Source organism: Cannabis sativa, chromosome X (assembly GCF_029168945.1).
Source record: "Cannabis sativa cultivar Pink pepper isolate KNU-18-1 chromosome X, ASM2916894v1, whole genome shotgun sequence".
In the NCBI taxonomy this organism is placed as follows: domain Eukaryota; kingdom Viridiplantae; phylum Streptophyta; class Magnoliopsida; order Rosales; family Cannabaceae; genus Cannabis; species Cannabis sativa.
The window spans coordinates 24,234,780-24,249,774 of NC_083610.1; positions in this window are offsets into that span (position 1 = coordinate 24,234,780).

Consider the following 14,995-nt stretch of genomic DNA (forward strand, 5'->3'; position numbering starts at 1 on the left):
GATACTTTCTCTCTATGTGTTTGCTTCTCTTGTGGCTTCGAGGTTCCTTACTGTTGGCTATTGCTCCATTATTATCACAAAGTAGGACCAGAGGCTTTTCCATTCCAGGCACGACACCGATGCTGGTGAAGAACTTCCTTAGCCAGACAAGTTCTTTAGCAGCTTCGGCTGCAGCTATGTATTCAGCTTCCATCGTCGAGTCCGATATCGCGGTTTGTTTTGCACTTCTCTAAACCACTGCTCCACCCCCAAGAGTAAACACCATCCCAGATGTAGATTTCCTATCTTCAAGACTTGCCTGGAAATCTGAATCAGTATAGCCTATACGATTTAAAGCACCAACCTTGTAGACTAATACTAGATCTCTTGTACTCTTTAAGTATTTCAGAATATACTTAACTGCATTCCAATGTTGTTGTCCTGGATTTGACTGATACCTGCTCACGATTCCCACTGCATAGCAGATGTCAGGTCTAGTGCATAACATTGCATACATTTGACTTCCAACTGCAGAAGCATAGGGAATTTTCGCCATGTCCTCTATCTCTTGAGGATCAGTCAGAGACTGTTTCCTTAGATAGACGAATACCATATCTAGAAGGCATGTCTGCCCCATTGGTGTTGTTCATGGAGAATCTCTCTAAAACTTTGTCAATGTAGGTTGTTTGAGAGAGCAAGAGATCTGTTCTTCTGGTTTCTGATAATCTGAATACCAAGAACATAGGCTGCTTCACCCAAATCTTTCATATCGAATTGAGTGTTAAGCCATTCCCTGATGTGAGTCATTTTCTTGATATTGTTTCCAATAATCAAAATGTCATCAACATAAAGGATTAGGAATACTACTACTTGGTCTTCCTTGAGTTGGTAAACACAAGGTTCATCTTCATTCTGAAGAAAGCCGTAGGTCTTGATGATTTCATCAAACCTTTTGTTCTATGAGCGAGAAGCTTGCTTAAGTCCATAGATAGACCTATTTAATTTGCAAACTTTCTTTTCCTGCCCTGGAAAAACATAGCCTTCTGGTTGCTCCATATAGATGGTTTCTTCAAGTACCCCATTAAGGAAGGCAGTCTTGACATCCATTTGCTAGATTTCATAATCGAAAGCAGCAGCTATGGAGAGAAGAATTCAGATGGATTTGAGCATGGCAACAGGACTAAAAGTTTCCTCATAGTCCACACCTTCTCTTTGGGTATAACCCTTGGCTACAAGTCTAGCTTTAAAAGTTTCGACTTCGCCTCCAGCTCCTCTTTTCTTCTTGTAAACCCACTTGCATCCTATCGGATGATAGTCGTCAGGTGCGTCTACATATTCCCAGACTTTGTTCTTTTTCATGGAATCCATTTCTGAATCCAGCCCGGCCGACCATCGTTTCCGTTGCGGACTAGCCATTGCCTGTTTGTAGGTTAATGGATCGTCTTCAATACCGTCACCAACGACCATATTGATTTCACCATCCAAGCCATAACGAGCTGGTTTTGTTGAAACCCTCCCACTACGACGAGGAGCGGTGATCTTCTGAACAGAAACTTTAGCAGTAGTTCTCTCAGTTGGTTCGACTGAGGGAGTGGGATTGTCCCCTTCACGAGTGGAAGAGGACGGAACATTGGAAGGACTTATATCTGAAAGCATTTCCTCCAACACTACTTTACTTTGTGATTTGAAATTCTTAATATAGTCATCTTCAAGGAAAGTTGCGTTTGTAGAAATAAACACTTTATCATCCTTGCGACTATAAAATAGTCCACCCCTAGTCTCTTTAGAATTTCCGACAAACATGCAAACTTCAGTTCGTGACTCAAGTTTTCTGTCTTTCTTTCTTAAGACATGAGCAGGGCACCCCCAGATTCTGTAATGGCGTAAACTAGGTGTACGACCAATCCATAGTTCTAAGGGTGTCTTAGGGATTGATTTAGATGGAACAACATTTAAAATGTCGGTTGCCATCTGAATTGCATATCCCCAGAAGGACGTAGGTAGAGTTGAAAAACTAAGCATGGACCTAACCATTTCCAAAAGCGTGCGATTCCGTCTTTCTGCAACTCCATTTTGCTGTGGAGTGCTAGGGGCAGTTAATTGGGATTCAATTCCAAGTTCAATTAAATGATCTTTGAACTGCATATCCATATATTCTCCACCCCTATCAGTTCGCAAGATCTTTAATGATTTACCTAATTGGTTTTGAGCCAATGCGTGAAATTCCTGAAACTTTGCAAATGTTTCAGATTTCTTATGCATAAGGTAAATATGTCCATATCTAGAGTAATCGTCAATGAAAGTGACAAAGTACTCATAACCACCTCGGGCTTTTACATTCAAAGGTCCGCAGACATCGGAATGCACTAACCCTAGGGGTTGTTCGGCACGCTCTCTCTTTGCAGAGAAAGAACGTTTAGTCATTTTTCCTTCTAGGCAGTACTCGCATACTGGCAGTTCACCTAAGACGACATTTTCAATGGACCGTCTTTGGTTAGCCTATTGAGTCTATCACAGCCTATATGACCTAAACGTAAATGCCAAAGATATGTTTCATTATCATCATCGATCTTTTGCTTTTTGTGGTTTCTAGGTTTAGCTACTTTAAAAAGTTCGTTATGTAGGGCAAATGGTGTTTCTGGTCTAAGAACATAAAGCCCATGTTCCATGGATGCAACAAAAATCTGAATGTCATTTCGAGAAATGGTAGAACCAGAACTCAAAAAATCTAATTTGTATTGTTGCAATTGTAAGCATGAAACAGAAACCAAGTTTCTACTGAAATTTGGAATATATAAGACATTGTCTAATTCCAAAATTCTGTTTTGAAACTTGAGTTTGGCTTTTCCTCTAGCTCTAACCGAAACCATTTCGCCATTACCAAGTTTAAGTTTCAATTCTCCGGATTTCAAATAATTCCAATTTTCAAGCAATTGCAATGAACAACTTACATGGTTTATAGACCCAGAATCAAGAATCCAAATGGATTTATCATTCTCTAACACACATGATTCGAAGACTAAAGCATTACTGCTTATTCGTTTGTGATTTGTTGTTCTTGATGGTACAATTTGTTGTGAAGTATAACTTGAGGAAGTGAAATCACTTTCTCTTATCTTCTCAACTAAGCTCGAAATAGTAGGATTTATGGAGTTATGAACTATTTGCTCTTCAGAGTGAATAATTCCCAGCTTACCTGCTTTCTGGAATTTAAAGTCCATCATGAGCATATGTGAAGTATTACTCTGACAAGGAGTTTATAACTTCGAGTTCAATTACTAAGATATTAACTAGGAGTGGAATGGGATGAGGGTTATTGGCACTACAACACATCAATAAAACAGAAGTAAGGTTTTGGTTCAAATTCATACACAAGTTCAGAAAATAACAAATAATCACATATGTTATAAAAATACTAAATCTAACATAGTTTATTTTCCAAGGTTTCCAACATAATGAAATACAGTGTCCCGGTAGGCGAGAGTCAAAGAAAACATTAGTTGAATGGAGTAGTCAGCTCATCTAAAATAAAACATTTTAGCAACTTTTTATTCGATCAAAATGAGAATCCAACGTTCTCCCGGTAGGCGAGAGTCAAGGTTATTCTCATTTTATGAGCTTCCACCATTGTTTCATGTTTTATGAGTTTATCTCTAAGTAGTCACCGCAGAGGAGAGTCTAATAGAGACGAAAACTCACAAAACACTTATCAAATGAGATCTTACGGTGTTTATCTACTATCAGGCTACTAACATGCTTCCTAACAGGCTTTTCTTATTCATAAATAAATATATAAACTACTAAAGCAATAAAGGCTTACTGAACCGTGAAACGAGCTAACTGCTGATGATGATTGTACATGTCGTGACGATCTTCGGAAGACAACCTGGCGGCTCTGATACCAAATTGTAACACCCTAACTAACATAGGCGTATTACGTGATTTTTAAACATGCTGTGCAGCTCGTTGCTAATCAACGAGGTTTATGGAAAACGTGATTAATTAAAATTTTTCCTTTTTAATTAAACTTCTAAAATATTTATACAAAAGAATCGGGATCCCGATTACAAAATCATTTACAAAAGTTTACTGTTCATACAAAATAATTGTCGCCTAGCGACTAGTTACAAAAATTAGCATTGCTGTCCCGAGGATCGTACGCTCCAGGCCTAACCGCCCCGACATGTACAATCTTCATAAGCTCGTTCACGGTCCATCAGCTTTAGCCTTGCCTTTACCTACACATAAACGTAGAACTGCGAGTCGACAGACTCAGTAAGAAAAGCATAATAATATTCACACATAAACCCAGTCATGATCAGACGCCCATACCCCCGATCATAACCCTAACTGTCGTGTTCAACACGATACTGAGTCCCCCTAACTGCCGTGTCCAACACGGTACTGAGTTCTGAACGTTCATAGGGACGGTACTATTGACAAGTAACAGCCTGATCGGTCGAACCGGTCATACTCCGGCTGCTGGTAATACTCCAGCCTGTACCGACGTGTTACAGTATCCGCCTGATCGGTCGAACCGGTCATACTCCGGCTGCTGGTCATACTCCAGCCTGTACCGACGGGATACGTCAATAGTACCAAACCACCAACCTAAGTGTCAGCCTGATCGGTCGAACCGGTCATACTCCAGCCTGTACTGACGTGACAGGGTTGGATGGTTCGAAGCCAACATACATAACTAATGTAATCTAACAGGCTTCCTACATGCACGCTAAACATGTAATCTACATATGCATACTGTTATACTAATCTTACCTGGATTCCGAATTCAGGTGTGCCGGTCAACCTGACTGGAACTTATCTGCCCGGCGGATTACAGGCTCCTAAACCATAAAAATCACAACACTATAAGTGACACGCTAAATCACTTCCCGGGGACTTAAACTAGGAACTAAAAGTTTCCCTATCGATAAAAAGCATGGCAATACCCCCAAAAACATAAAAACGAGGAAAACTAGGGTTCCTGAATTTTCACCAACCGGTAGACCGGTTGCCCAACCGGAATTCCGGTTCTGGGAAATTTCAGAACCCCATCCGGAATTCCGGATGTACAACCAGAATTTCGGTTCCTCGTAGGCAGCAACATCAAAATTTCATATCTTGCTCAAATCAACTCCAATTCACATGAAACCTTCCAGACCTGTTCTATATATCCCCTAGAACATTTCTAAAGCTTCAAAACCACCCAGATTGCACATAATCAAAAATCACCATTAAAGCTCAAGCTTTGAGTTCTAAACTCAAACTTGAGTAAACCTAGCTAACATGCAATCAAACCAGCTTAAATCTACTTAATCATGCATAATTAAGCCTCTGAAAACAACTACAAACATCAACAACATCACAGCAACAGATTCAAGACATTTCTTTCAAAAATCATAGTTTTAGCATAGAAAAATCATAACTTGAACCAAGTAACTAGCATGCATGAAACCTACTTAATTCTATTCAATTCAAGCACAGAAAAACACAGAAAATAACCTAAAACTACAGCAGCAATAACGTCAAAATTGAACATGCATAGCTCATATTTTTTTCATCATTTTTTTCCAAGAAACGAAGGAAGAAAGTTAGGGAGCACATACCACAACAAGAGATCACAAGAGTTTGCAAAATAAAGCTTGAATCACCAAGGAAAATGGCTGGCTTTTGATGCTCCAAGAGAGCCGAAAAAGAGAGAGAGGTTTGAGAGAAAAGCTTTCCAATTTTTCTATTTTTTAAACTTTGTAATTTTTTTGTAAAATGAAATGAAAGTTATTTAACATATATCAACCTTATTTCAGCCAAATAATAATACCAAATAAACATATAATTCCAATAATAAAAATACTAGATGACAAAATACAAATGGGGCAAAAAGACCATTTTGCCCCTCCACCCTAAAACTACATAAATAACACTAAAGGGGTATTTTTGGGAAATTCTAAATTCCCGGCCATTCCCGACATTCCCAATGTCTAATAAACCGTCCCAAACTACTAACATACTAAGTTGTGATTTTTACTGAGCCAAACACCGAGTTCCAAAATACCGGGCACCGGAATGCAAAATTATGAAAACTACTACATGACATAAAAATGCATCTCTGAATTCAATAATAACAGTACAATAAATTATTTAAATAGCTATAAATAATTTCATAATTAAACGTGATTAACTGTTAATTTCCAATTTAAACTAAGTGGTCTTTACAACTATTCCCCCCTTAAAAGGATTTCATCCCCGAAATCTAACCTGAATAACTCTGGATATTGAGCTCTCATATCTGACTCTAGCTCCCATGTGGCTTCCTCCACCTTGGTGTTTCTCCAGAGAACTTTGACCAATGCTATGGTCTTATTCCGAAGGACTTTATCCTTTCTATCCAGGATCTGCACTGGCTGTTCTTCATAAGTCATGTCTGGCTGCAGTTCTAGGCTCTCATAACTTAGTATGTGAGAGGGATCTGAAACGTATTTTCTCAACATCGAGACATGGAATACGTTGTGAACTGCTGATAAAGCTGGAGGCAATGCTAATCGGTATGCCACTTGACCTATCTTCTCGAGAATCTCGAAAGGTCCTGTAAATCTAGGGCATAACTTGCCTCTTTTCCCGAAACGTTTGATCCCCTTCATCGGAGATACCCGTAAAAACACATGGTCCCCTACTTGGAACTCAACATCTCTGCGTTTCGGATCTGCGTAACTCTTCTGTCTACTCTGTGAGGGAAGCATTCTAGCTTTTATCTTCTCTATTGCCTCATTGGTCCGCTGCACTGACTCCGGACCTAGGTATTTCCTCTCCCCTGTTTCATCCCAGTGAATGGGAGATCTACATTTTCTACCGTATAACAGTTCATAGGGAGCCATCCCTATCGTACTCTGATAACTGTTGTTGTAAGAAAATTCTATCAACGGTAGATACTTATTCCATGAGCCTTCAAAATCCATAACACAGGCTCGCAACATGTCCTCCAATATCTGAATTGTCCTTTCGGACTGACCATCTGTCTGAGGATGGAATGCTGTACTAAATTTCAGCTTTGTACCCATTGCTCGCTGCAAACTCTGCCAAAATTTGGAGGTGAACTTCGGATCCCTGTCCGAAACTATAGACTTCGGTACCCCGTGAAGTCTTACGATCTCTCTGACATACAACTCTGCCAACTGATCCACTGTAAATGTTGTTCTAACCGGCAAAAAATGAGCAGATTTTGTAAATCGATCCACCACTACCCAGATGGAATCAAATAAACCCGTGGTCCTAGGTAACCCGACCACAAAATCCATCGTGATATCTTCCCACTTCCATTCTGGTAGGGTTAGAGGCTGCAACAACCCTGCTGGTCTCTGATGTTCAGCCTTAATCTGCTGACAAGTGAGGCATCTCGAAATGAATTCTACCAAATTCTTCTTCATACCGCTCCACCAGAAGTACGGTTTAAGATCTTGGTACATCTTAGTGGTGCCGGGATGCAGAGAATACGGGGTAGAATGAGCCTCCTCAAAAATCTCATTCCTAAGTTCCACACTATTCGGAACACACACCCTAGCTTTGTACAAAAGCATCCCGCTGTCTGACACTGAAAAGTCCTTGGCTTGACCAGCCAACACCTCATCTCTGATCTTCACTAACTCTGGATCCGTCATCTAAGCGACTTTTATTCTTTCCAACAGATCAGATTGCAGCGTTAAGTTGTGAAGCTGACCTACTACAAACTCAATGCTGGATCTAACCATATCCTCTGCTAGCTGAGGTGAGATCTGAATCATACTAGCTACTTGCCCGGGACCCTTTCTGCTCAGGGCATCGGCCACTACATTGGCCTTTCCAGGGTGATAAAGGATCTCACAGTCGTAATCTTTCACTAATTCCAACCAACGTCGTTGTCTCATATTCAAATCCTTCTGAGTAAAGAAATACTTGAGACTTTTATGGTCGGTATAGATTTCACACTTTTCTCCCTAAAGGTAATGCCGCCAAATGTTCAATGCAAAAACCACTACGGCCAACTCTAGATCATGAGTCGGGTATCGCTGTTCATAATCCTTTAACTGACAGGAGGCATAAGCGATGACCCGATCGGCTTGCATCAACACACACCCCAAACCCTGTTTGGATGCGTCACAATAAACCACAAACTTCTCGCTGTCTGAAGGCAAAGCTAGCACTGGAGCGGTAATCAACCTCTGTTTTAGCTCCTGAAAACTAGCTTCGCACTTGTCTGACCAGACAAACCGTTGATTCTTCTTTGTAAGTTCGGTTAGGGGCATTGAAATTTTAGAAAACCCTTCCACGAACCTACGGTAGTACCCAGCTAAACCCAAGAAGCTTCTGATCTCTGTCACTGTCTTCGGTCTCGGCCAATCCCTGACGGATTCGATCTTCCCGGGATCTACCTTAATCCCATCTTTGCTCACAATGTGCCCTAGGAAGGACACCTGAGATAACCAAAATTCACATTTCTTGAACTTGGCATAAAGCTTGTGTTCCCGAAGCCGTTGCAATACCATCTGAAGATGTACTTCATGCTCCTCTTCCGATTGAGAGTACACGAGGATGTCGTCGATAAACACAATCTCACAGATATCGAGGAAATCCTTGAATACTCTATTCATCAAGTCCATGAATGCTGCAGGAGCATTGGTTAGTCCGAACGACATAACCAGAAATTCGTAATGTCCATACCTAGTGCGGAAAGTCGTCTTCGGAATGTCCTCCTCTCGGATTCTCAACTGATGATAACATGAATGGAGATCAATCTTAGAAAAGACCGTCTTCCCCTGAAGCTGATCGAACAAATCATCGATCCTAGGTAATGGATATTTATTCTTCACCGTCAGCTTGTTCAATTCTCTGTAGTCGATGCACATCCTCATAGATCCATCTTTCTTCTTGACGAATAAAACTGGGGCTCCCCAGGGTGACACACTGGGCCGAATAAACCCTATGTCAAGCAACCCTTGGAGCTGAATCTTTAACTCCTTAAGTTCAGCTGGAGCCATTCTATATGGGGCTTTGGAAACCGGTTCCACCCCTGGTGCCAAATCTATTATGAAGTCAATCTCTCGCTGAGGTGGTAACCCTGGAAGTTCTTCGGGAAAAACTGTTGGGTTTTATGCCCTAAATAAAACTCATTTCATATAATCAGATTTACTCATTAATAAAGATCAGAAATAACATTTTATGTTGCATGGTTCACATGATTTATTTCATGATTATATGTATATAATCTATGAATTCTTTTTAAGTCCAGAACATATGAGTTGGTTAAAGATTATAGTGTTGTCAGCACAGTGGAATATAATCTTTATTATATGTTCAAAAGTAGATTCCCAGATTTGTCAGAACACTGGATTTAGACTGACATGGTATAATCAGCGATAGGTATTCTTACACCTTGGAAAAGTGTTATGTCCTTTCCAGGACATTGGCAAAGTTTACCAGTATCGGATGCATGGAGTATGCATTGGAATGGACCGATATTGAACTTTGAATTAGATTTTGAAACTTACCGTAAATATCTATTCAATTCAATATCATAAGTTGATCCTAGATCACATGATCGAAATCTTGATATGGTTAGGCTCAATTTCAAGAGTATTATTCGTGTTCTTTGATTTGTTAGTTAAGCCTAATTTTTAGTCTGGGCAATACGTACATTTTGGGAACACGGTAATACAATTGAGTGGGGGAGCGCTAACATAAATATGGAATCTATAGCTTCTATTTGGCAAATAGAAGTAAAGGATGATTTCCTTCGAGCTTAACCAAACGAAGATAAATGGTGGAGATCTCATTTCACTTAGGTGAAATATCATTTATACAGGGTTAAGTGTTTTAAGGATAAAATACATTGTAGGGTGTTACGGTAATTTAATCCTGTACAGTGTAAATCATCTATATAGAGGATCATTGATCACATTAGGGTTATAACAATGGATAACTAATGACGTGTCTATATCGTGGAACATATAGAGCGTTTCTATATGACTGAGAGTGCAATTCCAAGTTCTAAGTGTGGATTCAATGAGGAATTAATAAGTTAGGGAATTTACTTGGTAAATTCGGTTCGACTTATTGGAAGCTCGGTTATATAGACCCATGGTCCCCATACTAGTTGAGGCCATACTGCTTGTAAGACTCAGTTAATTGATTTTAATTAATCAATTATAATTCTAAAAGTTAGACTATGTCTACTTTATGAATTCTCACAGTTTAAGGATGAAATCGTAAAGAAAAGGGTTTCTAGGTTTAATTATTAATTAAGAGACTTTGTATGTCTAATTAATAATTATTTTAAATGACAATATTATTTAATAATCTATTTTAGTTATTAAATAATTAGTTTTGGCATTTAAATGATTAGAATTGGAAAAATGGCATTTTTGGAGAAATTGAAATAAAATTGAGGAAACAGCAAAATCCAAGTGAGGCCCATTTCCCTCTATGGGCCGAGCACTCCCTTTGTGTTTCCCAATTATTATTTTTATTTTTTAATTGCCATGTAATTGCTAATCAAAGCCTAGCTATAATAGGAAAGTGGTGGATCACACTAAATAAGGCAGTTAATTGATTACACAGTAATTAAGGAAACTGTTTTATTTGGAAAGTTGTGCTCTCCCTTCTCCCTATATATAGCAGCCCTTGTTCTCTTCTCTTGCATATCATATGGATGCTATCAGCCACGAATATAAGAGAGAAAAGAGAGAGAATTTTCGAAATCCTTGTGAGATGAGTAGTGCCCACACACATCAAGTGGTATCTCAATCATAGTATGGAAGACTATGGAATTTCTGCATCAAAGAAGGAGAAAAGAAGATCCAGGTTCAGATCTTGGTGATGCTCTGCTACAGAAAGGAATCAAGGGCTAGAGATCTGAACGGAAGGAGTCATATTATTCCGCTGCACCCACTGTAAGGTTTTCTAACTTTATATGTGTTTATTTTCATTGTTTTAGAATTCATATTAGGTTGTTAATCCAACATACTTGTTAGTAAATCTAGATCCTGGTAAAATAATTTCCAACAAAAACATCCAAAAATTCCCGAACCACCTTGATGTCCTCTGGCCGAATGGTATCTGGCCGAGTGGTGTCCACCACTACGGCCAGAAACCCAAAACAACCGCCATGCAATAAATCTCTAGCTGACATGGCCAAAATCACCGGGATTCGAGATCCCCGAACTGAACCAACAAACACGAATGGTTCTTCACTTTCCGGTTGGAAGATCACCATCTTCCTTTTGCAATCAATGCTCGCCGAATATTTAGATAGGAAATCCATTCCTAAAATAATATCAAACTCTACTAAACTCATCTCTATCAAGTCAGCACTTAACTCTCTACCATCTATCCTGATCGGCATAGACCTAATCCACCTGTTGGAGATAACCAATTCTCCGCCAGGTAATAGGGTTCCAAACCCTGATTCATAACTATCGTACGGTCTATCCAATTTACTAAAGACTCTGGCTGCCACATAAGAATGTGTAGCCCCAAAATCAAACAGTACTGAGTAAAGCGAGTTATTAACAGAAAGCTGACCTGTCACAACTGATGGGCTGGCATCTGCATCAGCCTGAGTGATGGCGAACACCCTGGCTGGAGTGGGTATCGCCGGAGCTCTCGGTGCCTCTAAACGGAGCTGGGGACAGTCCCTCTTGAAGTGTCCGGGCATGCCACAGTGAAAGCATCCCTGACCTTTGCACTCACCCCGATGGTGCCTTTTGCAGCTAGGGCACTCGGGATAGGAAAATCGGGTCTCAGTACCACCGGAACGACTACCTCTATTCTGGTTCCCCCGGAACCTCTTGTTCTGACTCGAGCCACCGGATGCAGTGGGTGCTCTCTTCCTCTGATCAATGGCCGAACCACTACTCCCCCTGCTAAAGCCTGATGCAGGAGGGGTAGGAGCCCCGCCACTCACCGGAGTACTAGCTGACTCCGACATACACCCAACTGCGCCCTCAGCTCGCAGTGCCTTCTCCACCATCTCAGCATAGGTGGTGTTGTCGTCCGTGGTGATCATCAAATCGTGTTTGATCCTCGCATTTAAACCGTCCAGATACTTCTCTTTCTTGCTGAAGTCGGTTGGCACAATTCCCGAGGCTAACCTCGCCAACCGATCGAACTGAGTAGTATACTCGGTCACGCTCATGTTCTCACGCTGGGTCAGGTGAGCGAACTCTTTCCTCTTGGCGCTTCTGACCGCCTCATTGTAGTACTTGGCGTTGAAGAGTTCCTGGAACCTTTCCCAGGTCATGGTGGTGACGTCATGAATCTGAGACACCATGTCCCACCAGACCAGAGCGTCCTCCTGGAACTGGAAAGTGGCACACACCACTCTATCATTATCGGTGACACCCATGAAGTTCAGAATCTTGGTGATCACCGTCAGCCACTGTTCGGCCTTCATTACGTCTGGACCTCCCAGAAAGACCGGAGGTGCTTGCTTCCGGAACCGTTCATACAAAGGTTCCAATCTATTGGCTGCCACCACTAACTCGGCCTGAGCAGCAGGGGCAGGTGCCACTGGAACTACGGGCACCGGAACTGCAGGAGCACCCTGCTGTCTCAACCTCTGAATCACGAGGTCTTGCTCTTCTATCCGGGCTTGCATCTCAGCAAACCGCACCTCCCACCCCGGGCTCCCCGATCGGCCGGGGAGCTCAGGCAGCCTGTGGCGGGTTCTCATCACACCGACCACGAGCCCTGCCTCGGCCCCTAACTGGCGGGGGAAACTGAGCTCCCTGACCTTGATTCGACCCCACTGAGTTGCCCTGACTCCTGGTAGTCCGCCTAGCGTCCATCTAGTTAGAACTGCCTGCGAAACCAAGAGTTGGCATATCAGGTCGTATTCAAGGAGAGCTTACTAATGCCGCTTAATTTGGAAATTAAAAACGAAACATGCGCCTATTCTACTATCAGGCTACTAACATGCTTCCTAACAGGCTTTTCTTATTCATAAATAAATACATAAACTACTAAAGCAATAAAGGCTTACTGAACCGTGAAACGAGCTAACTGCTGATGATGATTGTACATGTCGTGACGATCTTCGGAAGACAACCTGGCGGCTCTGATACCAAATTGTAACACCCTAACTAACATAGGCGTATTACGTGATTTTTAAACATGCTGTGCAGCTCGTTGCTAATCAACGAGGTTTATGGAAAACGTGATTAATTAAAAATTTTCCTTTTTAATTAAACTTATAAAATATTTATACAAAAGACTCGGGATCCCGATTACAAAATCATTTACAAAAGTTTACTGTTCATACAAAATAATTGTCGCCTAGCGACTAGTTACAAAAATTAGCCTTGCTGTCCCAAGGATCGTACGCTCCAGGCCTAACCGCCCCGACATGTACAATCTTCATAAGCTCGTTCACGGTCCATCAGCTTTAGCCTTGCCTTTACCTACACATAAACGTAGAACTGTGAGTCGACAGACTCAGTAAGAAAAGCATAATAATATTCATACATAAACCCGGTCATGATCAGACGCCCATACCCCCGATCATAACCCTAACTGCCGTGTCCAACACGATACTAAGTCCCCCTAACTGCCATGTCCAACACGGTACTGAGTTCTGAACGTTCATAGGGACGGTACTATTGACAAGTAACAGCCTGATCGGTCGAACCGGTCATACTCATTTCTTGGTCATACTCCAGCCTGTACCGACGTGTTACAGTATCCGCCTGATCGGTCGAACCGGTCATACTCCGGCTGCTGGTCATACTCCAGCCTGTACTGACGGGATACGTCAATAGTACGAAACCACCAACCTAAGTGTCAGCCTGATCGGTCGAACCGGTCATACTCCGGCTGCTGGTCATACTCCAGCCTGTACCGACGTGACAGGGTTGGATGGTTCGAAGCCAACATACATAACTAATGTAATCTAACAGGCTTCCTACATGCACACTAAACATGTAATCTACATATGCATACTGTTATACTAATCTTACCTGGATTCCGAATTCAGGTGTGCCGGTCAACCTGACTGGAACTTATCTGCGCGGCGGATTACAGGCTCCTAAACCATAAAAATCACAACACTATAAGTGACACGCTAAATCACTTCCCGTGGACTTAAACTAGGAACTAAAAGTTTCCCTATCAATAAAAAGCATGGCAATACCCCCAAAAACATAAAAACGAGGAAAACTAGGGTTCCTGAATTTTCACCAACCGGTAGACCGGTTGCCCAACTGGAATTTTGGTTCTGGAAAATTAAAGAACCCCATCCGGAATTCCGGATGTACAACCGGAATTCCGGTTCCTCGCAGGCAGCAACATCAAAATTTCATATCTTGCTCAAATCAACTCCAATTCACATGAAACCTTCCAGACCTGTTCTATATATCCCCTAGAACATTTCTAAAGCTTCAAAACCACCCAGATTGCACATAATCAAAAATCACCATTAAAGCTCAAGCTTTGAGTTCTAAACTCAAACTTGAGTAAACATAGCTAACATGCAATCAAGCCAGCTTAAATCTACTTAATCATGCATAATTAAGCCTCTGAAAACAACTACAAACATCAACAACATCACAGCAACAGATTCAAGACATTTCTTTCAAAAATCATAGTTTTAGCATAGAAAAATCATAACTTGAACCAAGTAACTAGCATGCGTGAAACCTACTTAATTCCATTCAATTCAAGCACAGAAAAACACAGAAAATAACCTAAAACTACAGCAGCAATAACATCAAAATTGAACATGCATAGCTCATATTTTTTCATCATTTTTTTCCAAGAAACAAAGGAAGAAAGTTAGGGAGCACATACCACAACAAGAGATCACAAGAGTTTGCAAAATAAAGCTTGAATCACCCCGGAAAATGGCTGGCTTTTGATGCTTCAAGAGAGCCGAAAAAGAGAGAGAGAGAGAGGTTTGAGAGAAAAGCTTTCCAATTTTTCTATTTTTTAAACTTTGTAATTTTTTTGTAAAATGAAATGAAAGTTATTTAACATATATCAACCTTATTTCAGC